The sequence below is a fragment of the Lolium perenne genome, chromosome 7 (genome assembly GCF_019359855.2).
Source record: "Lolium perenne isolate Kyuss_39 chromosome 7, Kyuss_2.0, whole genome shotgun sequence".
Classification (NCBI taxonomy): Eukaryota; Viridiplantae; Streptophyta; class Magnoliopsida; order Poales; family Poaceae; genus Lolium; species Lolium perenne.
This window is the reverse complement of record NC_067250.2, coordinates 241,262,123-241,268,230: the sequence shown is the minus strand read 5'-3', so window position 1 is coordinate 241,268,230 and position 6,108 is coordinate 241,262,123. Positions and strand designations below refer to the sequence as shown.

The 6,108-nt window shown below is 47.3% G+C and overlaps 1 long non-coding RNA gene across 1 annotated transcript; it reads right to left on the bottom strand.

The window, feature by feature from the left end:
* Window positions 1-228: 228 nt before the first annotated feature.
* Window positions 229-859, bottom strand: LOC139833362 (uncharacterized). Its single transcript, XR_011749000.1, has 3 exons — window positions 825-859; window positions 650-756; window positions 229-551 (listed from the first exon to the last, which is right to left on the bottom strand). It is a non-coding gene; the product is annotated as an uncharacterized lncRNA (long non-coding RNA).
* Window positions 860-6,108: the final 5,249 nt, after the last annotated feature.

Here is a 6,108-nt window from a genome sequence, read left to right as displayed (position 1 = left end):
CTATCCCAACTTGATTGGGAAGATATTGATATGTATTTGATCCGGAGGCTGGTACATGCTTTCACTTTTGGGATCCCTTGCTAAAATTATCGTGCACATTACTTAGCACAAGTAGGAAATTGTACACCGAAATACAGTGCTTAGAGCCACAACAAAATACGTGGTTAGAGCCATCTACTGAATAACAATTCTATACTAAATCGTCTACGTAACCACATAATCGCTAGGACAGGGATGACACCTAATAAAACTGCACAGATGAATCTACTTTTCTCCTCTCCCATCACTTTTAGTTCATGTTCTAGATTTTCTACCACTTGATCAAATACGGCAAGATCTGTCTCAACTCTCAACTTCTCCTTGCGAATAAGCTCTGAATTCTTCTTTTCTTCATCCACAATACGCTTCAGCTCGAATATCATCAGGTTTTTACGGGCCAATTCATCACCTAAATTGGCCACCTTCTCCTCCAAATCCATCCTCTGGCTACACCACTGGGTTGATTCATCTTGGTATGCAATGTACCATGGATCATCGGCTTGCCTGGCTAACTGTAACAATAATGGAAAAAAGAACAACTGAAATCACCCCAACAGGCCATGGCGGAACTTCAAATTCAACGGTAGTACAGAGAGCTGAAGCTATATACCTGCACTTCCGACGAGGTAGGAGAAGTAGAACGTGGCCACGACATGATCGAATCCCCACCCTCGCCGGTGTACCCGCTACGACGAGACATTGAGGACTATTTCGTACCTGCAAACTCCAATAAATTACGGGAACCGAATCGATTAGGGGCGGGGGAGGCAGAAGCGGAGGTCTACCAATTGGTGCGCGGAACAAATCCCGGTCGTCGTGGGTGGCGGATCTGCTTGCGGCGGACTTTCCTGCGGTGGTACAATGCGTGCAGACGAAACAAGTGTTGGAGCCGTGGTTGACGTGTAGCGCCGCAGTTCGTCCGACGCCGCCGGGGGACAGAGCCGGCGGCGCGACGAGGCGCCGGCGCGCCGCCGGCGATGGCTGCTCCGTCCGACGGTGGGGAACGAGCTGCCAGCGGTTCTCCGGTCTAGCTTAAGAATAATTAATTAGCGAACTTGTTGCTTCTCTCTATGATATTCTCTAAAGACATATATCAGAACGGCAAGATATGATTTTTTCTCTCTAAATAAATAGACGACCCCACTGGTCATTGGCTGCGGCAGCCCCACAGAGCGGCAATATATGAGTTTCTCTAAATAAATAGACGACCCCACTGGTCATTGGCTGCGGCAGCCCCACAGAGCGGCAATATATGTCTTTTCCTGAAAAATAGACTACCCCACTGGTCATTGGCTGCGGAGGCCCCACAGAGCGGCAATATATGAGTTTCTCTAAATAAATAGACGACCCCACTGGTCATTGGCTGCGGCAGCCCCACAGAGCGGCAATATATGTCTTTTCCTGAAAAATAGACGACCCCACTGGTCATTGGCTGCGGAGGCCCCACAGAGCGGCAATATATGAGTTTCCCTAAATAAATAGACGACCCCACTGGTCATTGGCTGCGGCAGCCCCACAGAGCGGCAATATATGTCTTTTACTGAAAAATATACGACCCCACTGGTCATTGGCTGCGGCAGCCCTATAGAGCGGCCCCATTTGTCATTGGCAGCACCGCGTATAAAATCATGAAATAAAACGGCCCACACGTCAGCGATAGATGGATGGCTGCTCCGACGTGTCTCCTGACCCTACCCGTCAGCACGAGACGGTCAGGGAGGAGCTGCCCCTGTGCGGCCCCACCCGGTCAGACTAACGGTCAAGGCCTCTGACCTGACGGCTACCGGCCGTTCCAGCACTTGTGCGTGTTTCAAACTAGAGGAGGGGAAAACTGAGGAAAAACTAAGGGACTGGGGAAAACTGAGTACAACTAACGAACCAGGGGCACGAAACTAGAAATCCCTACAATTATAGCATGGTATATAAACATTTATCATAAACATAAAGATATATAATAACCTCTTTTATTATTGCCTCTTGGGCATATCTCCAACAAGCAGGTCTCTGGAACCCCTCGCCTTTGCGATCCTGTACGGGAGAGGGCGAATTAGGTTTTTGGGAAGCGCTCTGCGCGACTGCATGCTCAAGTTCTTCATCACGGGTCACCTTCCATCCAAGTCGGGCGGTGCTGCCTACCGTCGTCTTCAGCGCCGTCTGCTTCGACCTGTCATTCCTTTCATCAACAATGTTGTCATCAACAACGTTACTGCTGCGACATCATCTGCTACACCTCCACCGCCTCCTCCACCAGATCGGTACGTGCGACATATCTCGATCTGTTTAGCGATGTATGTTGTACCATTTGCTCTGCTACTATTCATGTTGATTAATGCATCTAGTATGTTCGAGTTTCACATGTTAGTAGTTAATGTCGTCATGTCCTCATTGTCTCGTACCTACCTCTCCTCCCGACCCTGACCTAATGATACGTCTCAAACGTATCTATAATTTCTTATGTTCCATGCTACTTTTATGATGATACTCACATGTTTTATACACACTGTATGTCATTATTATGCATTTTCTGGCACTAACCTATTGACGAGATGCCGAAGAGCCAGTTGCTGTTTTCTGCTGTTTTTGGTTTCAGAAATCCTACAAAGGAAATATTCTCTGAATTGGACAAAATCAATGCCCAGGGTCTTATTTTTCTACGGAGCTTCCAGAAGACCGAAGGGAATACAAAGTGGGGCGACGAGGCGCCCAGACCACAGGGGCACGCGACCTGGGTGGGGCCCGCGCCGCCCTATGGTGTGGGGCCCTCGTGCCTCCACCGACGCTGTCCTTCCGCCTATTTATTCCCTCCGTCGCGAAAACCCTATTACCGAGAACCACGATACGGAAAACCTTCCAGAGACGCAGCCGCCGCCAATCCCATCTCGGGGGATTCAGGAGATCGCCTCCGGCACCCTGCCAGATAGGGGAATCATCTCCCGGAGGACTCTTCATCACCATGATCGCCTCCGGATTGATGTGTGAGTAGTTCATCCTTGGACTATGGGTCCATAGCAGTAGCTAGATGGTTGTCTTCTCCTCATTGTGCCATCATGTTAGATCTTGTGAGCTGCCTATCATGATCAAGATCATCTATTTGTAAAGCTACATATTGTGTTTGTTGGGATCCGATGAATATGGAATACTATGTAAAGTTGATTATCAATCTATCATATATGTGTTGTTTATGTTCTTGCATGCTCTCCGTTGCTAGTAGAGGCTCTGGCCAAGTTGATACTTGTGACTCCAAGAGGGAGTATTTATGCTCGATAGTGGGTTCATGTCTCCATTGAAACTGGGACAGTGACAGAAGTTCTAAGGTTGTGGATGTGCTGTTGCCACTAGGGATAAAACATCGATGCTTTGTCTAAGGATATTTGTGTTGATGACATTACGCACCATACTTAATGCAATTGTCTGTTGTTTCCAACTTAATACTGGAAGGGGTGCGGATGCTAACCCGAAGGTGGACTTTTTAGGCATAGATGCATGCTGGATAGCGGTCTATGTACTTTGCCGTAATGCCCTGATTAAATCTCATAGTAGTCATCATGATATGTATGTGCATTGTTATGCCCTCTCTATTTGCCCAACTGTAATTTGTTCACCCAACATGCTATTTCTTATTGGAGAGACACCACTAGTGAACTGTGGACCTCGGTCCATTCTTTTACATCTGAATACAATCTACTGCAAACATTGTTCTTTACTGTTCCTCGCAAACAAACATCATTTTCCACACCATACGTTTAATCCTTTGTTTACAGCAAGCCGGTGAGATTGACAACCTCACTGTTACGTTGGGGCAAAGTATTTTGATTGTGTTGTGCAGGTTCCACATTGGCGCCGGAATCCCTGGTGTTGCGCCGCACTACACTCCTCCGCCAACAACCTTCACGTGGTCCTTGACTCCTACTGGTTCGATAACTTTGGTTTCTTACTGAGGGAAAACTTGCTGCTGTACGCATCACACCTTCCTCTTGGGGTTCCCAATGGACGTGTGCTTCACGCGTATCAAGCTCTTTTTCTGGCGCCGTTGCCGGGGAGATCAAGACACGCTGCAAGGGGAGTCTCCCACATCCAATCTCTTTACTTTGTTTTTGTCTTGCTTTACTTTATTTTATTTACTGGTTTGTTTGTTCTCTACATCAAAAACACAAAAAATTAGTTACTCGCTTTACTTTATTTACTACCTTGTTTGCGTTCTTGACACGCGTACAGCACGCGACCGTTGGGAACCCCAAGTGGAAGGTGTGATGCGTACAGCAGTAAGTTTCCCTCAGTAAGAAACCAAGGTTTATCGAACCAGTAGGAGTCAAGAAGCACGTTGAAGGTTGATGGCGACGGAGTGTAGTGCGGCGCAACCAGGGGCGGAGCTCTTTGAGCTTACCCTGATGCACATGCATCGGGGTCCAAGATTCTTTTGTCTAGTATTTGTGAGCTCAATGACTGAAGTGCATCAGGTTAGCTAGAGAAAGGTGCATCAGGGAAAGAAAAATGCAGCTAGCAAAGGCTGCGGACTTGAAGATGCATCAGGGAAACATTGGCTCCAGCTCCGCCCCTGGGCGCAACACCAGGGATTCCGGCGCCAACGTGGAACCTGCACAACACAACCAAGATACTTTGCCCCAACGTGACATTGAGGTTGTCAATCTCACCGGCTTGGTGTAACAAAAGATTAGATGTATAGTGTGGATGATGATGTTTGCAGAAAACAGTAGAACGAGTATTGCGGTAGATTGTATTCGATGTAAAGAATGGACCGGGGTCCACAGTTCACTAGAGGTGTCTCTCCGTAAGATAAATAGCATGTTGGGTGAACAAATTACAGTTGGGCAATTGACAAATAAAGAGGGCATGACCATGCACATACATGTTATGATGAGTAGTGTGAAATTCAATTGGGCATTACGACAAAGTACATAGACCGCTATCCAGCATGCATCTATGCCTAAAAAGTCCACCTTCAGGTTACCATCCGAACCCCCTCTAGTATTAAGTTGCAAACAACAGACAATTGCATTAAGTATGGTGCGTAATGTAATCAACAAATACATCCTTAGACATAGCATTGATGTTTTATCCCTAGTGGCAACAGCACATCCACAACCTTAGGGATTGTTGTCACTCCCCCAGATTTAATGGAGACATGAACCCACTATCGAGCATAAATACTCCCTCTTGGAGTTACAAGTATCAACTTGGCCAGAGCCTCTACTAGCAACGGAGAGCATGCAAGATCATAAACAACACATAGATAGATTGATAATCAACATAGCATAGTATTCCATATTCATCGGATCCCAACAAACGCAACATGTAGCATTACAAATAGATGATCTTGATCATGTTAGGCAGCTCACAAGATCGAACAATGATAGAACAATGAGGAGAAGACAACCATCTAGCTACTGCTATGGACCCATAGTCCAGGGGTGAACTACTCACACATCACTCCGGAGGCGACCATGGCGGTGAAGAGTCCTTCGGGAGATGATTCCCCTCTCCGGCAGGGTGCCGGAGGCGATCTCCTGAATCCCCTGAGATGGGATTGTCGGCGGCGTCTCTGGAAGGTTTTCCGTATCTTGGCTCTCGGTCCTGGAACTATTCTCGACGAAGGCTTAAGTAGGCGGAAGGGTAGGTCAGGGGGCGCCACGAGGGCCCCACACGCCAGGGCCGTGCGGGCCCCTCCTGGGCCGTGCCGCCCTAGTGTGACGGCGCCTCGTCGCCCCACTTCGGTTCCCTTTCGGTGTTCTGGAAGCTCCGTGGAAAAATAAGATCCTGGGCGTTGATTTCGTCCAATTCCGAGAATATTTCCTTACTAGGATTTCTGAAACCAAAAACAGCAGAAAACAGCAACTCGCTCTTCGGCATCTTGTTAATAGGTTAGTGCTGGAAATGCATAAATATGACATAACGTATGTATAAAACATGTAGGTATCATCAATAAAGTAGCATGGAACATAAGAAATTATCGATACGTTGGAGACGTATCAGCATCCCCAAGCTTAATTCCTACTCGTCCCGAGTAGGTAAACGATAACAAAGATAATTTCTGAAGTGACATGCTATCAT